The sequence below is a fragment of the Pollicipes pollicipes genome, unplaced genomic scaffold, assembly GCF_011947565.3.
Source record: "Pollicipes pollicipes isolate AB1234 unplaced genomic scaffold, Ppol_2.1 Scaffold_3447;HRSCAF=4054_pilon_pilon_pilon, whole genome shotgun sequence".
NCBI lineage: Eukaryota > Metazoa > Arthropoda > Thecostraca > Pollicipedomorpha > Pollicipedidae > Pollicipes > Pollicipes pollicipes.
Window position 1 is genome coordinate 22,592,674 of NW_023596297.1, and position 20,225 is coordinate 22,612,898.

At 52.7% G+C, this 20,225-nt stretch overlaps 1 pseudogene; it reads right to left on the reverse strand.

Moving 5' to 3' along the window:
- The window catches only part of LOC119092299 (uncharacterized), a 34,596-nt pseudogene extending 29,701 nt beyond the window's left edge, over positions 1 to 4,895 (reverse strand).
- Positions 4,896 to 20,225: the final 15,330 nt, after the last annotated feature.

Sequence of the window (20,225 nt, forward strand, 5' to 3'; positions counted from 1 at the left end):
TGTGTTCTTAGCTTGAGCAAGCTTCCAGTGTGTTGGTTGAATTGTGACCGACGGAACCCTGCTTTTGCTGACGCGCAGATGAATGGGAACCGCATGTTGTTACTTGGATTTACGCGATGCCTAATAGGAAGCCAGAAACTCAAGCAAACTTCGACATTCCCTGACTTCACTGTTCTAAGAACCATAGTCTAGAGTAGACCCGATCACACCCGCCTGTATAGAGGTGACATGTTCAGCAAAAAGTTTCTTCTTGTTTGTCTGTTTATTTTTGGCTCGTTTACCTACACTGTGCTTAGCAATGCCTCACATTATCTGAGAGCCGTTTCTTTACGTAAAAAAGGCTGTTGAAATTTTTTAATCTGGTTTGACATCAACAAGGACTGGACAATGGACTCCAGAACTGTAACGGTCTTGCTGAAGCTGTCACTTAAATAAGGGGGCGTGGGGGAACGATCAGAATGTCAAAGATCATAGCGTCCATGCTCATATCATCCCAAACCATAATGCCCAACGTCCATAACATCCAAATGCATTCAGTGCCGCACCCATTGGCGGAGTTCATGCCATTTAGGCTCGCAATGCCTTAAGTCATAGCATGCTGCTTATAACATCCAGCGATCACGACGTCAGGTTGAATAGCTGGATTGGTACTGTTTCTCCCAACCTTTGGACATCATGCACGCTGGATGTCATGAACTTCGGATTTGTGATTTTGGGTGTTTCGAACTTGGATATTGTGATTTCCTCCCTGCCCATGTACACAAGAGGTTTTTAAAAATATTTTCACACCTTGAAAATTCAGTGATTTTGGACGCTCCTCCTTGGACGTTTTGAACCGTGCATGTTTCATTGCGCTTCCGCACGAGCCCTTAATAGGTTATCGGGCCGAAGCAAGCAAATTACTCCTGAAGGGGATGGGATATCTTCAAAACCCCAATGATTGCCAGCGTTAAGGACAACCTGTCACCGTTCAACTGCTTGATCAGTAAGCTTACCGCGCAATCTGTCCTCTTTCGGTTGGAAGAGTTAGGTCTACAGGTTGAGTTTCTCCAACCTGTTTCCGACGTGTTGAAGCGATAGTTTACTATCGGATTGTTGTACATCCGGACCAGTTATCCATCGACGCAGCATCTTTCCTTCCCAGAACACTTTAAAAACGGTCCCACTCCTGCCCACTGAGCGATCATGCACAGTATGGCCGCGATCGTGCTTAGACATCTGATGTTAGTGGCACGGGCTCAGTTCAGCGAAATTTTCGCTGTCGCTGGTGACAGGCTGAAATGTGTCGACAGCCTCGATCACCATCGGCGAGCCAGTCGTATGTCTGGCCACAATAAGTTCCAATGGTTGGATGTTTGGAAAATTCCGCCGACTTCTTTGGAGCAAGACTGATTGCGCTTGCGCAGGCCAACGGACGACTGTCGTATGAGACAACTGCCTTCTTCTCAACAGATTGCGCTCGCATGGCGGTGGCCTACCGTCACGGCTGGTTCCATCTGCTATCTCATAGTCCCACCACGTGTTTTACTTGCAGTCCGGCTTTGTGCAGCCCCCTGTAGGGCGTCAACGATTGCATTAAATGCGGGGCCTCTCTGTGAGCTCAGCAATCCTAGAATGCATTATTTGTACCTCCAGCACCACTGCTGCAAGCGTGATGACGATGCCGCGGTGGTTTTCTGATGCGTCATTGGGCTTGCCTATAAGGAGATTAAAAGATGGCTTATATAAATATTCTTCTTCAATTTGACACAATTTCCAGCTGCTCATCATAATTCAGCACTTCGATCGGCGAGGACTGATTTTCGTTGGATGTACCTGTTGACTCGTCCCTCTACTCAGGCCACTGGATGATCGCGACGCCAACTGCACTGCGTTCGTCAATTTGTGCAAGGATCTTAATTTATATATTATATTATATATATATGATATAATAATACATAATAAATTACAAATCCGAGTATTGTCCTTGGCATCAGCCGCGCCCGCCTAATCAACTTTTGTCTACACCTGAACATCGCTGACCTTACCTTGCCGAATGTACTTTTCGGTCAGCATGCGATGATCATTCGATGATCTTTCCACGATCATTTTTGCATGGCATGGCTACCAAAATGTGTCTTGAGGTTGGCGATTGACATCCCAGTCGGCTGGTTGCTCCTTTGTCCACATCCTTGTTCATTCTGTTTTGGATCCCAGATGGCTTACGCTGGCGCGGTGTGATAACGCTGTGCAACAACTCTCTCTCTCTCTCTCTCTCTCTCTCTCTCTCTCCTCCCTCCTCCTCTCTCTACTCTCTCATCTCTCTCTCTCCTCTCTCTCTTCTCTCTCTCTTCTCTCTCTCTCTCTCTCTCTCTCTCTCTCTCTCTCTCTCTCTCTCTCTCTCTCTCTCTCTCTCTCTCTCTCTCTTTTCTCTCTCTCCGTGGACGCACAACCGGACCTGCTATACATTTGGCTCAATGCATTAGTCTGGTTGAGCGGCCACCATCCTAAAATTGCTTTCAATTAAAGCTGGAAACTGAGCCCATCCTCGACCATGGATGTAACGTCCCTAATAACAGCATTGGAGTGTGGCTAAGGTTCGCGTGGCTTCCGTGATTAGGCCGCAAGCACGTGGCTCCATTTACCAGAGCTGTGATGGAATGATACAGTAGCCTGCCAGCGCGGCAAAGGCAAAGCCATCTGTCACGAAGACGGCTCAGATGCCGGCGGAGCCCTGATTTAAACATGTTTAGTGAAAGGGTGTGACGCCTTTGTACCAATCAAAAGTGCGGGTGAAGTGAATGAATCCCTGAAAAACTCAGTTGTTATAAAAGACACCAGCAAACATCTTTCAGATCCGGCGACGGCCAGATATCACACACACAATGAAAAAATAACCAAAAAAAAAGATGAAATAACTGACGACAAAGAGCTTGAGCTGAGGGAAAAGAAGGCTTGGTAGCATTGCCCTCTTGGTCGCTCTCCAATGATGATCCACGTGCGACGTATGTGCCATTTCGGAGCGGATCCCACGTGCATGCCGTCACACATCGTCCAACTCCCCACCAGGTGATCTGTAGCGGCAATTCTGAGTATCATTTTCGTCCAGTCACATTGAAACGATTAGAATATTTATGTGTATAATCTGAGAGAACTGTACAGGCCCTAGTGTTCATTGACACTGGGGCTGGAAGGGTCCAGACGGGCGTAACTCGAGTATTTCTGGGGTAACCGCGCGGAACATGTGTGTGGCCGTCAAGCTCCAGAGACGAGATTTTACGCCGCAAGATTAAGAGGCTAACGTAGTAAAGATATCTCTAAAGCTATCTGATATATTAAAGATATTGTAAAGGTATCTGGAGTACATCCACTCACTTACTTAGCACTTACTTGCGTACGTAATTTACGTGTACGTTGATGCCTGAAGTCTGAAGAAATGTTGAGTGTGTTGATTGGCATCTCGACTCCCAAAAATCATGGCGTTGAGCCCTCGTACGATGAGTGTCGGTCACCTTGCAGCTGTGCAGTCCCAAAACCGATCCGAATTTCCATGACGAAACAGGTGACGTCTGCAGGCGGACAGCTGATGTTTGAACTTGACACAGCCAGGCACCCTCAGAGCTTTTGGGCGCTTAATTGAGCGGACTTTTATCCCATTGCTACCGAAGACTTGGGTTCGGAATCATTGTGCGCGTTTGGGCATATGCTGAACTGAGATCTGGGTCTTGAGGGAGCAGTTCTTGTTGCCTTATGAAGAAAAAAAGACGTTTGTCCTCAGCCATTGATATTGGCCGGTAGTTCGAGGGTGCGGTGCGCCGCGATTTTTAAAGCAGATCACATGGTGGTTAACTGTAAACATTAAACAACCTGCTCTCAGCACCCATCACACGACTCTAAACGTTTTCCCTTCCGCCATTGCTATCAACTACAGAATGGGTCGGCTGTTGTTTACCACCCCACCCTGCCTGTAAACGGACTTACAGCCCATTACAACCCGTCACGGCTCATCTGGTTACCATCGTGGGCTGGGTGCTTTGAAGATGTCGTACACCATCACAAACAACGGCAAAGGAACACACGCCAGCGATAACATATTCTGCTATGCACGTTTGTTGCCGGAGCATAGTAGGTCGCCAGGGCATAGCATTCCGTCAGGCAGAGCTAGCTACTGGAAAGGGGAGGGGGGGGGGGGCTCGGTCGCGCTACCTTTGAGCTTTGGAGAAGGGTGGAGGTGGTGCCACTGCCAGGGGAATAGGCGAGCAGCGGCGGCCTTGACCAGCCTTTGGCACGCGACCCACGAGTAAGCTGGGCGCCGCGAGCGTGGGGCGGCGTGAGAGACCGGGCGCCGCCAGCGTGGGGCGGCGTGAGAGACCGGGCGCCGCCAGCGTGGGGCGGCGCGAGAGACCGGGCGCCGCCAGCGTGGGGTGGCGCGAGAGACCGGGCGCCGCGAGCGTGGGGTGGCGTGAGAGACCGGGCGCCGCGAGCGTGGGGCGGCGCGAGAGACCGGGCGCCGCCAGCGTGGGGTGGCGTGAGACCGGGCGCCGCGAGCGTGGGGTGGCGCGAGAGACCGGGCGCCGCCAGCGTGGGGTGGCGCGAGAGACCGGGCGCCGCCAGCGTGGGGCGGCGCGAGAGACCGGGCGCCGGGAGCATGGGGCGGTGTGAGAGACCGGGCGCCGCGAGCATGGGGTGGCGTGAGAGACCGGGCGCCGCCAGCGTGGGGTGGCGTGAGAGACCGGGCGCCGCGAGCGTGGGGCGGCGCGAGAGACCGGGCGCCGCGAGCGTAGGGTGCATTCAGTCCGTACCAAATAACTGATTTGAACAAATGACGCAGAGACGATTCCCTCGAAAAAAAGCAGAGTCGGAGAATGGCATCCGTTTAGGTCTTAAACACACCGCATGTCCACATTTCTATCCATGTCTACGTGGATGGCGACAACATAGCCACGGACACACTCCAGCAGCTCAAGACGGTACAAGGGGTATTACGGCATTGCCACTTGTACCCTAATTCTGACTTTTCAATCGGTTCCAAGCTCCACACTGCGGCAGCGATGCGACGGACGCCGGGAACGTGGCCAGTAGCCTGACCTGACCTGACCTAGTAGCCTGGCCGTTTGCCGCTTGGGCAGCCCGGCACAGGACCGCCCATAAGCGGGCCAGCCTTCCGCAACAGTGCGTCAGCCCCGCTTTGTCGCTCTACAGACGACGAGGAGAAAGGCGAAACGGCACGGGCGCGAGGCCGCAACTAGCCACCGCAACTTTGTGTGCGACGGACGATTTCTAAACAAGAGTGCATTTTTCGGTTTAGTCTGTCTTGGGCCTTCATCAAGGTACAGATCGTCGCGGATACTTGCAAATCGTGCGTGGCACAAGGTCTTCAGCCAGGAAAGAGACATGACATAGGGACATTGTCCTAAGCAGATGTGCATCATTGGTATCAAGATGCCGACATGGACATTAATATGCCGGCACCCGAAATCCTTCAGCATCAAGACGCCAGTATCCGAAATCAGCACGTTCTCTTGTACAGCCTAGGAGGCCATCATCTAATGTTCTCTGTTAATATAGCCACCACATCCCTGGGCCCCGTGCCGTCCTCAGCACACGTAGATCTGATGGCATGTCCATAGCAGTGATTCCTTTATCCTGAAGTCAACGTTTTGGTGCCTGGATGTGTGAAGTTAGATGGTTTTTAAAAAGGTACGCAGGCGGCAGGCAGCCTAAACGGCGACCGCCTATGGGTTGCAGGAGCTCACGTTTGAAAGCACTGACCGTAGAAGGTCGCCAGAAAAAAGCGCTGTCATGTTTTGGACTTTCAATCTCGTCCTATTGTCTATAGAATAGTATTTGAAAATGGGTTTGGACTTGAGAGCAGGCTGGTATCGGCCTCGACAGGTCACCGGGAACTGGCGTGATGGCGATGAGGCATGTAACTGTCACCAGGATTTTTGGATGGGTCGTGAGCGACACCCGTTTGTGTAGAGCACAACGACGTGCGGATTGTAGCACTGCACTCGTGTTGTGTCATGAATGTGCGCATCGCATATGCATTACGTGCGCATTATGTGCGCATTAATGTATGCATCATGCGTATTGGGGCACTCAGACGCCGGTATGCTGAATGGCGAGCACCAACGCGGCCGGGCTGGGCTCACCTGGCCGCCGGGCGTTCAAGGTCACCGGGCAGAGGCGCACCCAGGCACATCACGTGGGCTCGACACGGGACCGAATGTGGAGAAGGCAGACGGATTCTTAAAAGTGACTGTATTCCACTTGATTATGAGCGTTTGTTCAGCCTACGAGCACTGGTTTGCATGGCGCTCCATAGAAAAATGTCAGGAAAATGCTTCCCAGCAGTTCACTTTTGTTTTGGATTGTGCCCCTCAGTTCACGCGCCCTGGATACCTGGAAACATTCCTGCCGTCGCATCTCTGCTGCTGGTCCCGCTCCTTTGCCTGTTTGGCACGGTGTTCCCTGCGCCCGCGTCTGCCGTTAGTTATGATGCTGTCTCCCATGTGACTGGTGTGAGTCTCCACGCACCTCGCCCTGGTATCTGTCGCGATGCGCTGCCCCGGCCGACCGGCCTGACGTGAGCCGTCGAGTCTTTCTTCGCTGTGTCTGGAGACAAGGCCTTCTCCGCTGTGTCCGGAGAAAGACATGGCGCTCGGGACTCAGGGTGCCCGGGCTCGAGTCTGAGCTCGTCCGGCTCCGTTGCAGATCCTGCTGCTGTACGAGTGCGAGAAGCACCCGCGCGAGCTCGAGTGGGACGACACGGCCATCTACGACCGCATCCTGGGCCTGCTGGTGCAGCTGATCTCGTGCCTGCAGAACCGGCGCTGCCCGCACTACTTCCTGCCGGCGCTCAACCTCTACAAGGGAATCTCGCCCGCCGCCATGGACACGGCCGCCAAGCAGGTGTGGCGACTGCTCAGGGACATCATGTTCAACCCCAAGTCGCTGGAGAAGTTGTGAGAGGAGCGGCTGCGTGCGGGCGCCAGGGGCGGCAGGGGTAGCGCGAGAGTTCCACCCCGAGACCGGTGGGCGGCGGGGAGCGCCGTGTTCGTCTGCCGGTCAGACGGAACGGCCTGCGACGCACCAGCTGAGAACGAGGTGGGCGTGCAATTGGGAGCGAGAAAGGGAGAGAGATGGGGGAGAGCGGGGGGGGGGGGGGGAGGTGAGAGAAAGCGAGGTAGTGGGATCGATTGGTAAATAAGGAGTTGCAAAACGAATGGAAATGATAGTCAGTTCAGCCTATAGGACCCTGCTGCAATACGTTGGTGCACTGCAACACCCACGCATAGACCTGTGAGTACGTGTTCGCCTGTCTGGCCTGTTCTCCGCCTGTGGAAAGACTCCCAGTGAGAACTCCATGCCAGGAGAGTGAGGAGAGTCATGCTATTTATTTTTTGTCTACGTAAATACACCTATTCAGATGTGGTCTGGCGTCTGTTTACTGTTCACCGACGGGTGACCGCAGCGAAGGAGCGAAAGGGTGCGCTGGGGTGGACGGAGCAGCGGGATGGAGGCTCGCTGGGGTGGACGGAGCAGCGGAATGGGAGAACTCGCTGGGGTGGACGGAGCAGCGGGATTGGGAGAGCGTCGCTGGGGTGGACGGAGCAGCGGGATGGAGGCTCGCTGGGGTGGACGGAGCAGCGGGATGGGAGAGCTCGCTGGGGTGGACGGAGCAGCGGAATGGGAGAACTCACTGGGGTGGATGGAGCAGCGGGATGGGAGAACTCGCTGGGGTGGACGGAGCAGCGGGATGGGAGAACTCGCTGGGGTGGACGGAGCAGAGGGATGGGGGAGCTCTCTGGGGTGGACGGAGCAGCGGGATGGAGGACTCGCTGCGGTGGTTAGAGCAGCGGGATGGAGGACTCGCTTGGCTGGCCAGAGACGGCTGGCTGGGAGGACACACCAGGAGCGGGAGGAGCGTGGGAGCAGGCTGTGGTGGCCAAAGACGAAGACCTCCCAGCCGGGCCCGCTGATCAATGTACCGCTGAGAGGTCCGCGCCCGGGCCTCGACGGGGGGCCGCCGGACCGGGCAGCAAAAAGCGCCACTTTGGATGGCCCCCCGCCCAGACTGGGCTCGCTCCTCGGCCATGGCACGCCTCACCAGGGACAGACCGTCAGGGAGGAGGAGGCGCAGACCGACAGTGCGGCCGGTCCGTGCACCGACAGAGGGGCCGGTCACGGTCTCTGGACGGCCCGTGGGCCGGTCGCCTGCTGGATGTAGGCGTGGTCAGAGAGGCGTGCTACGGCCTACAGGCCCACAGGGACGCCGCAAGAGCCAGAGCACATGAGCCACCGACTCGGGAGAAGAGAGGGGCAGCCAGTGACGCAAGCTTTCAAAATACTCAGATTTGTCACCAGTCCTAGCGAGCAGCGGCGTGGGAACAAAACGGAAACAACAGCAATGACGCACTACATACAGCCGCAATAGAATAGTACTGGAAAGCTCTCCACTGTTAAGTACTCAAATTGCGGGATGCAAGCTGCTAGAACTTAGGGAGGGTTAACGTGTTTATCAACGTCCGTTGGAATCACTAACCCTGGTCGTTTGCGCGAAATATGAGCCCTCCGCACGCACATTATGTATGCAGGCTAACAGATCTCGCATTATTTACTGCCACTGCACTAAACGTCAAGTCCGGGACCATTATCCTCCATCAAGTAAAATAATGCTCGTTTACAGGGTTGCAAATTTGCATTGCTCATAATGGAAATGTCTAAAATACACCATCAGTGAACCAAGGAGCGGTGAGGGATCAATATGCCACGGGGGCGTTTATGACATGGCTTTATTGCGACCGCAACGAATTACGCAGGCCAATCAGTGATTAAACTAATCGACAGGAAATTGGAACGTCCTCGTTGCACGTGAGCGCTGCGGAGACGCGACAAGCTTATGGTCCCGTCTCGCAAAGTCAGTTAAACGCGTCAGAACAGTGCAGTTGGGCCATCGCCCCGTGTTCCTGGCCGACAACACCTGTCCAGGAACACTATCGATGGGAAACACGAACGGACGTTAAGGAGGAGCTGGGAATCCGAGCGCTGTCTCTCCTCTGTGATGGACCTGACATTACGCACAAACATAGGGCATTCACTAACGTCTGGAAGCCAAGCAAAAGGTTACAACAGACTGGCTTGTGCCGGCCAGTGCAGAGGGGCGGGGGGAGGGGCAGTATATTACAATATCTCATTGTATGCGGTGACAATAGCTAGCAAAGGAAAATACAAGCCCAAAACACAACTGTCGTGGCAGTCTTCTACTGGGCTCGACCTGCGTGTTAATTCGGCGTACTGGCCACGATGTAACACGCATGCGGTAAGAATGAAACCAAGAAAGCTTTCGCGGGCCGGATTTTTAAAGCTTCGGTCAATTCGAGGGAGACATCTTGAATGGAGGTACATTGACCCCTATGGTCGGTTCGCTGCTGGAATGCCGGTGCCCGTGCGTCCACCCCCCCCCCCCCCCCCCCCCTCCTTCCCAGCTGTCTGTGCCCGCCGCTACGCTGGATGACAGCCAAATTGGCCACATCCTCTGCCAGTCAATCATCTTCGCAAACAGGGCCGTGGCTCTCTCACAAATGGAGCCTGATTACCGTAATGAATGTCATCAGCCCTGTCAGCTTCTGATGTTTTGTTTGCTCAAACCAGTGTTGCTAATGGGACCTGCGTTACCAGCGGGGGATTTTCAAATGAGTGGGGCCACTTAAATGCTGAGCAGCACGAAGTACCTCGTGAGTAATTGAAAGTCCTCGCCATGACAAATTACCTGACTGCGGTGACTTGCAGTGTCACAGGCATACAGTCATGCTCGACCATTTTAGGTGGCATGCAACTTTTGACCAGGGGAGCAGCGAGCATGCTCAAAAGGGGGAGGGAATGACCGAATTCTAGAAAACGATCTCGTAAAAAAGAAGAAGTGAGACACGGTCACATCTGATACTAACAGGAGACAAGGGGGACAAGTTTGCTGGCCCTCTCTCGCCAGCACAGCTGGTTATGCTGCAACACACAACCCAACCCATTTATATGTGCCTGTCCGTTCCCGTTCGGTGAGCTGTCTTTGCAATCTCCCCTACAAACAAAGCAATTCGTGCCAGCCTGAGAGTCTGCTTCCCCGCCGGCAAGTCCTACCAAGGGCAGGCGGCAGAGCCAGCGGCCGGGCCAGACGGACCGGAAGCGGCTCAGTTCCGGCCCGCTGGCAGCGGCGCGGCCCACCTGACCGCCGGCCGGCTGTCGTCGCGCGCCGCCGTACTTCAGAGGCAGCGGCCGCGTGCCGCGCGCGCCGCCGCCGCCGCCGACGCGACGCGAGACGGCGGCGGCGCGGTCGAGACGGCGGCGGTGCGGCCGGGGCGGCGCCGTCGGCAAAACACGGTCGCAGCTCGTCAGCCAGGATTGAGGGATTATAGGGCGGTAACGTGACACCGACGACATCTGCCGTCGCTGAACCAAAACAGGCGGCGGCGGCGGCGCACCTGCCCTGGAGAGACATTATTAAAGCTGGCTTAGTTGGGAATATGCGTGTTTTGTTGACTTATGCTAGGGAGGCCATCGTTTAATTAGCACTGAAGAGAAAGCTTGTCAGAAAGTAAGGTTCCTTTCCTGTAAATGAGATCTTGTAAGTACGGCATGTCTTCGATGCATGTGACAATCACTTCAATACAATTTTCAAGCATGTATTTAATAAAATCAGAGGAAATTTGTGGAATGTGCGGTGTAGTTCGGAGATAATCGGATCAGATTGCCTTTGAGGGGAAATATATAATTTTGACTTCTGTTTACAGCGCAAAGTACCCCACTGTGCGGGTCGTTAAGTCGATCCCGGAGTATCGTCATGGCAATATCATTACGTAATCCGCTTTGGAGCCTCTCAGCTCACTCCACCAAAAAGATCGCCTTGAAAGAACGTCAGCAGCATGTCAGTCCAGCAAAAGGCGCTGATCAAAACCCTTGCAGACCTGGCTATGCAGTTTTTGGCGAACTGAATATTTAGATGGCGGCATCTCTTCCTCTGCTCCGTTCTGCGTTATAATCTCATTCTGCATGCATATCCAGCGTTGCAGCAAATAAGCGCACAGGCGCGTCAACAAGGAACATTAGGAGCGGACGTCACCGGTCCAGGGATGTGTCTGAAAATCGCCATGCCTGCGTACAAATGCTTCGCGAAGCTCTTTTGAGTGTAATGTTGGATAAGTGGGATGTGCAGTGAACAGAGCGAAGCATTTTGATATTGTCAGCCAGCTCATAGTAAAATGGAACGATTGCAAAGTCGCTTGTCACACCTTATGTTCCTTGATAATCTCTGGGGTATGCTGTAATGGTCAGCTTAACACTGTCGTTGGTTTTTACAGGCTCCAAAATAGACTGAAGTGACCGGACCCATAGCAAATTGTTTTTTAGTGAAATGCGCGTAACGCTTAGTCGTCTCCCCATTCTTGCATATCGGCATTTTTCCGGTTTCTCAGTCTTCTACCTTGTAAATATTCGGCGAAAGTTTTGGCTTTAACATACGCCCAATCAACGATGAGCAGTCACAGTACTGCTCGTAAATACAACAGCATTTCAAGTACGAGTTTTCTACGATGTCAACTGAAATAAGCGGCCTCACAATTGGGGAGAGGCGGGCTTGTTGGCCCCTTTGCGGGACTGAAAAGCCCTTCTCGGAATCACGATTTGCCTCTTCTCAGAGGAAGCATAGCTTCAAGAACTTCCTCGACGGGTCCAATCCCTCTAATTGATTCGAGCGGCTTCGTTCCTCAGAGAGATGCTGGGTGGGAACAGCAGATAAACGCCATGTGTCAGACCAGGACTGAGAATGGTGGAGATTCTAAGTCGCTCACTGTGAGACGCGAGAACTTGAAATCAGGTGTACCCAAAACACCGAGCAGACATCAAGAGGGTCTGCTGCCTGCTGCTCCCTGGAGGACTGTTTCTCAGGCAGACTACTGTCAGGATCCCGCAGTTGTCCCCCCCCCCTCACTCGCCCTCCTCTTCATCAGAATCCCGTGCGCTCCCCTGCCAATTCCGGTTCGTGCAGGGAGCTGAACAGAACAATGCCCAGAACTCTTATTGGTGGCTAGTCAGTCCCGAGTGGAATGCTTCTCTGCAAAGCTGTGTTCACCGCATCCCGCGGTCACTGAAAAATCATTTTGAAGAGTTTGCTGTTGGTAAGAAGATAGCATAGCTCAACACCAGGCGGGGTGACGAGGTGTGCGTTGGCACCAACGACGGTAAGAAGACAGCATAGCTCAACACCAGACGGGCGGTGAGAAGGTGTGCGTTGGCACTAACGTTGCGCTTGTGATGACTGCATCCATAACATCCTTTCTTCTCAAAATTATTGGCGTATAAAACCGTACAAACTGAGAACACATTCTGCGTAGCGCATGAGCACAACAAGTGCTGTTTAGGAAAACCTTGTTCACTAGAGCTATGGCATTTAGCGAAATGTCATGCAGCAAAAAATCTACTCATCGCACAGATGAGCAGATTGTACACTCTTTGCACACGCACACGGCCACATTGAACACATCGTTGAGCAGATTGCATAGCATTGAATACGTGCATGCTGTATATATTGATACCGCACAATCGATATTACGGCACAATCTTTTGCGTTAGGTTCAACAAATGCGTTCGCGTGACGTGTGAACGTCCATCTCATGGTCACCCTGGCTGTGTGGACCGCTCATGGTCACCGCTGGCTGTGTGGACCGCTCATGGTCACCGCTGACAGTGTGGACCGCTCGTGGTCACCGCCGACTGTTGGACCGCTGTGTCCCGCTGACTGTAGACCTCGCGGTCACCGCCGACTGTGTGGACCACCCGTGGTCACCGCCGACTGTGTGGACCGTTCGTGGCCACTGCCGACTACGTGGACTGCTCGTGGCCACTGCCGACTGTGTATGCCGCTCGTGCCACCGCTGACTGTGTAGGCCGCTCGCGGCCACTGCCGACTGCGTGGACTGCTTGTGGCCACCGCTGACTGTGTAGGCCGCTCGTGGCCACCGACTGTGTAGGCCGTTCGTGGTCACCGCCGACTGTGTAGGCCGCTCGTGGCACCGCCGACTGTGTAGGCCGCTCGTGGCACCGCCGACTGTGTAGGCCGTCGTGGTCACCGCCGACTGTGTAGGGCCGCTCGTGGTCATCCGCCAGTTGCTTCGACTAGCCCATCACCAGTCGTCAGCGGTGACTGCTGATCACCACGGATGCATTCAACGGACCGGCCGGGCAATGCTCTGCCACCCTCCCCCCCCCCCCCCTCCTCCTCCACCTCGTGCACACACCAGTCAGGGCGGAAAGAGTCTCTTGCACGGCTTGGTTTTCGAGCATCTTATTCGGCATTGAAATCTGGGTCAAGCCCAATACATGCAGATTAGGTGCTAAAGTACAATCGTTACGGCGCTGCACATCGTTACGTTCAACGTCGCAGTGGCCTGCCCGCAGCCGTCATCAGTCAACACCAACTGTGGCGGTCCGACCGTCACCACCACAGCCCGTGACGGACGGTGCCGCTACAAACCGCTATCATCCGCGACGGTCGCCCCGCTGCCGTCGTCAACTGCGAGGGTGGTGGTCCCCGTCACCAACACCAGACCCTGACGGCTGGCCGTCGCCGCACCAAGCTGCGACAGCCTTCCCGGAGTTATCACTAACTGAGACGGCTGGCTCATCGCCACCGCCTGACTGTAACATGCGGCTGGGCCCGTCACCGGCTGTGGCGGCTGGCTTCCGTGGCCACATGCTGTGACGGATGGACCGTGACGACCGTAACGGCTGATCAGCTACTGCCTCCAGCTGTGAAACCCATCCCATCAGCAACGCTAACAGTGACAGCCTTTTCCGCTGCCGCTCGTTGTGGCGGTGTCCATGGTCACCGCCGTTAGCTCCCACGGTCGGCATGTCACACCTAGCAACGCCAGCTGCGGAGGTCAGCTGGTCACCACCGCAAGCTGTTACAGCCCGCCTCCAGACCGACATCGCTAACGATAAGCCCATAACTAATATCTACAGTGCAACCTCTGACGACCAGCCATCACTAGCAGGAGTGGCCGGGGCTGTCGATGGCAGGCCACCAGCAGCGCTGTTTTCATGCTAATGCTGTTCGGGCAAACGTATGCTGGCTTGCCGATTATTCGCCGGCAATGAAAGCAATACTCTTGCAAATATCATGCGTTTCACAAAAACTACGCGAAGCAAGCAAAACCGTGCCGTTCAATCCAGTGCAAAATAATGCACAGTAGCACATTGAGCATTAAATCAAGTTAATCCTCCATGACGTCAACAAAGCTGGTCCCATCAGCTGATTAGCGTTTTTAAAGCTGACGCCATGGTCCAACCGCATATTCCAGAAACGCTCCATTATCCTCCTATTTTTCTACACGTTTTGTGTTTATGTGAAAATCCACGTAGTTTTTCTGTCGTTTTAAGACGTAGGTCAAAGTGAATGTCATTTGTGCAAACTTTAGTTGTGACTGCAGTTGCAGTCAGCGATCGGCTCATCGACGCCAGGCTGTTCTGTATCATTCGGGTAAATGATCAGCCGACTGCATTTATAATTTGATGCATTGATGAGTGGCAACCCGGTGACGAACTGATCACAGGCTGCATCTGAAGCCACAGCTGAAATCAGCTACCAGTGCAAGCAGCATATAGGCACGCGCATTTCTTGGAAGTGTTGTGCAACTGGCAGGCAACACTGCACAACTTCCACCCGTGCTTACTGAGTGGTCCAAGTTGCCGACCACACCCATTACTAAGACAAGCTAGAGCATGTCACGGATTGGGTCAATCCACGGATTGTGGATCCATCCGCGGGTTGCATTGAACCGAATCAGAAATTTCCAGAGTTTTGAAATCCAAAGTCCCGTCCAAAAAAATTGGAGCAAAATTAGCTCCATTGCAATACTATAGGTTCCTGTTCACCTAGTCAGTCAGCCTGATTCATGAGATTAACAGCAGCTTCCAATTAAATATGTTGTTTCAACTGATTCATCTCCAGGTCAAAGAGAGAGTTCCACATTTGTATGGGGCTTTGAAGTGGAATAGCCATCTTGAAGGTTATTCAACGTAGCTCACAGTCCTGCCGTTCCTAAGACCCAAAGTCTCCTAGTTTCTGAGCTACATGCCAGCGAATATTTGCAGGCTTTCAGGGAGACTTGTTCAAGACCACCCAGGCATCCATGACTCTAAAATAATGTCATTAAAATCCTGCCGTCTCATTAGCCATGCGGTGATCAAGGCCCAGCAACAAGTATTTTCGAGTCGTTTAGATCTGGCGTTCGTGAGTACGATTTCCAGATCTGACGGCCACCCACCGTTTCTCAATTCATGTTGTGCAAGATACGATGACACAATTAAAAATTGCAAATTGAGAAGCACATTTACTTTACAGAGAAATTGTGATGCATGTAGCAGATTTTTCCACTTAGAAGTATACGAATAGTTACAGCTGAGTTTATTTCATCATATCTGATGACCGCTTCATTGTCTTCAAATGAGGAACATTTCCTTTAACGTAGGTGAAAATGTCTCCCAAGATCGTCCAATCATACCTGAAGTAAAGATTTGGTAAGGTTTGAAGCAGCTTGTGCAGCCGCCAGAGCCCTTGAAAAGTAAAAAACATGCCTGTGAAATGTCAGAGCACCAGCGGTCATGACAGATGACAGGCGAAATGTATCTAACTATCGCACCATGTTCTGTAAAAACGTGAACATCTCGTGTTTGTGCCTGCTGTACTCACGGCGCACGAGAGAGGTTGCATTTCGACTTAAACGCTGCGCCTCCAATAAGATATTTATGCTACCTCTCTTAGCGTGTGGAAAACAACAAAATGGATGCAAGGCAACGTAAAATTGTCAATATATCTGGAAAAATTTAACTTTTGAAATGTTACTCCATGCAGCAGTTCAATGCAGGATCCCGTATCGTATTTTTTCCATTACGAGCAAATAAGGGAGATCTGGTAGCATCTGTCATTTTTGCATTTTGAACACATGACGCAACTGCTTGGTTTTCCTGGAGAGAAAGAAAGGCCCTGCGGGCACCAACCAGTGGACAGCCGCGCTCGTGGATACAATTTTTGACGCCTCCGGTGATCTAGCAGGAAATAATGGTCGCAGTTGAGGTTGTCATACAAGTTGGCGTGTGCAAGGACGACTACACACATTAAGTAGCATATAGGAAGTGAGATGGTTGTTTTATTTATTCAGAAGGTGCACTGGATGAACGTCGTCCTGCGCTTGTGCACTGGCTATCGCTGAAGCTGTCAAGTAGTGCATGTAAATGTATTGCACCTAGCCTAGAGCCTTTTAGATAATGTCCTCACGCCTTTAGGCTATTGACACCAGAAGTGGCTTTGACCCCGTGATATGGTGATAACTACTCGAACATGGTGGCCAAGATAACCGTGATGTGATCAGCGATATGATCAGATCTTGTTTGTTCTGGTGCTCATGCAAAACTTTGTTCCCAACAAGCAACGAGCCGCATTAAGTATGTAAATACCCATTGGCTTATGTCATCTGAGTATACACTTTTTTCCAACGGAAGCTAACAAATCATTGAAGTTGAAAATGCGCAGGTGAACCAAATTCACTGTTGACACTTGCAAGTCCTTCATGCTGAAGCGGACTGGCACGGACTCGTTTGGTAGATTTGTTTGGTAAGGCAAACCGGGTTGGATTGAATTGGACAATCCAACTAAAACGGATTGGTTGCGGATTAGATCTGGACCAGCCGGACCGCGTCGGACCGGATCCTGATCATTAACTCCTTGCAGTGTTTTAGTATGTACCTCCCTGACAATTGTACTGGACGCGATGTGCAAATGAACAGTCTGAGCCGTTGATTGCCTGGACTTAACACGGACTGCAGTTATGTACCTCTACTTTCCGAATGTTCCTGTGACTAGCTGCAGTGGAGCTGACGTACCCACCGACGCAGTGAACATGAACAGCGGTTAGTTGTCGGCAGTCCCGCTTGCCGACAAGCAAGCTCCACTGAGCACAGCTGTCATTGTGCAGGTCCGTCCACTTCTGGCACTCCCACTAGCTGCAGTCGTGAAGGCTCTTCCAACGGTAGAACTGAACACATTCTGCTTTTGTGCAGTTCCATCATTCTCATGATATTTACTTACTGTGGTGCATGTATACCCACTAACTGTACCGAGCATGAACAGCATTTGTGACGTCCCTTCTGCCGATGACACGCCAAGCGAACCGCAATCAATCAGCCGGATTCTGATTAAATATTGCACTTTGCTCTTGACTGCAGAGATGCAGTTTCGGATCTTGCACGACTGCAGAGGTGCAGAAACGCCAGCAGACCAGTCTCACGCTGGCCGACCGCCCAAAGCTTACCGAGCTTTGTGCGCTCCTGTGTGCGTGTGGGCTTTTCCAGTGAAGCACATGGGCGTAGCTATTACCATGAGGTTGGTGGAATCCTTAACTTAGTAACTCTTGGGCAGTTTGGACTACTTCCATTTTTTACGCAAAGTTATTACCAGAACAGAAGTGGACTCCCGCAACATTTAACACGCGCTCGGGTGGGGGTCAAATTGACCTCAAAGGTCTTTTTCAGAATGGTTTCCGAACAGCGCGGCGCAGCCGCGCCAAATTTTGCATAGCTGTAGATAATGAAATAGCAGATCGGTTGGCATCAACATTTTAAATGCACCTCGTAAGGTCGCTGACCTATGGCAGGCCAAAGGTAGGCCATGGTTTCAGCGAAGGCAATTTCTAGGGAATCGTTCAATCTGATGCAACAACGGAGTGTTAGACAAAGCCATACATCTCTGAGATGTTTTCTTAGGCAACACAAATATTGAATGAACAAATCATGTTGACCTAAGGTCAGTTATAAAGGTAAGACCAAGGTCAAAACCAACCTGCTTTATTACTCTATGGCTTGCTGTCTGAGATAGTTTCTGGTGCTCATTTTTAATTTATTGATAGCAGAAACCACATTATGCATCTTCCATGAACTTCTTGGAGGTCAGAATAGGTCATTGTCCTGAAATGACCCAGGTCAGCATTTTTTTTTTTAGGAACATACTGCCTGGCGCAATCTTTGTCGCTTATTCGAAAGCAAAACACAGAGCAGTCATATATAATTTTGGTCACCATGCTCTTCAAAAGGTCACACAAGGTCACTGACCTTAGCTGAGCATGTGACCTTTTGCTTAGAAACGGTTATCTAGGTTCTAGGGGCACTTTGGAGACCAACCTAGAATTTGGTCTTGTTTGACCTTACTTGATCCGAAGTTCCTGACCTAGAAACCTCAAACTTGGACCTAAGTGAGTTCACGTACAGGTTAACACACCCTGTGAATTTGATGTCCCTATCTCTCTTAGTTCCCGAGATCTCAGGGGGGGGGTCAGTCAAATTGACCTCCCCCACCCGAGCGAAGGGTATCTAGCCGGCCACCCGGGTGCGTGTTAAATCGTGGTTGCGTCAATAAAGATGTGCACGTGCCAAGCGACTTCGCTAAGCTGCGCAGTAATGTCCTGAAAGCCGACTGCACTTAGCTCTGAATGCAGTGGCGTAGTTGCCCTCGCTGACGGCGCCAAATGTAAACTACGGCTGTGTAGTCTAGCCTTCTAGCTGTCGATGATGATCATAACCATTGGTGTAGGATCCAGCCGCGGACCAGATCCGGTGGCCCTAGCTCCTCCCGTAATGGACAGACTGCTCAAAGCATGAGAGCTTGGGGCAGATCCAGGTCTTACGCTACAAAACGTCGGTGAGCTGCACGCATGCGCGGCTAGCTGTGCCAGCAGGACCGGTTATCCTCGCCCCCCCCCCCCCCCCCTCAGTTGCGATGTGTGCTCTCGTGTGGCCCCACCCGCGCGCTGCCGACATGGACTGTCCCAGCCCAGGAACAGGCTCAGATTAGACGCGTGAAAATCTCGACTACCGGAAAAGCCCTGACAGACACACACGGCTGAATTGTGTGGATCTTGGACTGGTCGAGCCATGGTCAGGTCTGGGACGACCGATTGCGAAAAACCGATTCATAGCGCCGTGGCAATGTGTGTTAGGACGCTTCCGCGTTCCGCACGTCGATATTTCACTCGAAGCTCAGTGCGTCTCCAATTTGATCGCAGATTAGCATACAGCTGTCTGAATGGCAGGTGGGGCAAACAGACCATGATGGATATCCGTCCCAAACCAGTCTCACCCTTTTCCAAACACGGTGTGATGAATGGTTTGCCAGCATGATCAATGAGCTAGCGATTTTCGTACACCATCCACGTCCTGGGTCGACTTTTCTGGCCGTCCATGTCTTGGGTGAGGTGCTATGCGAGTGGAATCACATCTGCACCTGTCGCTGTCACTGCGGGATGCCCGGACCGCGCAGTAGGTTATCCCAGACGCTCAGACGCTCAGACGGTACCTTCACATAACCGCTGGGTTTATCCAGAGAGGTGTGTGATTCTGGGCCCGTGTCCTCTGGTGGCTGGCTATCGGCGGTACCTAGTGTGTGATTCTGGGCCCGTGTCCTCTGGTGGCTGGCTATCGGCGGTACCTGGTGTGTGATTCTGGGCCCGTGTCCTCTGGTGGCTGGCTATCGGCGGTACCTGGTGTGTGATTCTGGGCCCGTGTCTTCTAGTGACCGGCTATCGGCGGTACCTAGTGTGTGATTCTGGGCCCTTGTCCTCTGGTGGCTGGCTATCGGCGGTACCTGGTGTGTGATTCTGGGCCCGTGTCTTCTGGTGACCGGCTATCGGCGGTACCTAGTGTGTGATTCTGGGCCCGTGTCTTCTGGTGACCGGCTATCGGCGGTACCTAGTGTGTGATTATGGGCCCGTGTCTTCTAGCGACCGGCTATCGGCGGTACCTAGTCTGTGATTCTGGGCTCTTGTCCTCTGGTGACCGGCTATCGGCGGTACCTAGTGTGTGATTCTGGGCCCTTGTCCTCTGGTGGCTGGCTATCGGCGGTACCTGGTGTGTGATTCTGGGCCCGTGTCCTCTGGTGGCTGGCTATCGGCGGTACCTGGTGTGTGATTCTGGGCCCGTGTCTTCTGGTGACCGGCTATCGGCGGTACCCTAGTGTGTGATTCTGGGCCCGTGTCCTCTGGTGGCTGGCTATCGGCAGTACCTGGTGTGTAATTCTGGGCCAGTGTCCTCCGATGGCCGGCTGTCGGCGGTACCTGGTGTGTAATTCTGGACCAGTGTCCTCTGATGGCCGGCTGTCGGCCTTATCTGGTGTGTAATTCTGGCCCAGTGTCCTCTGATGG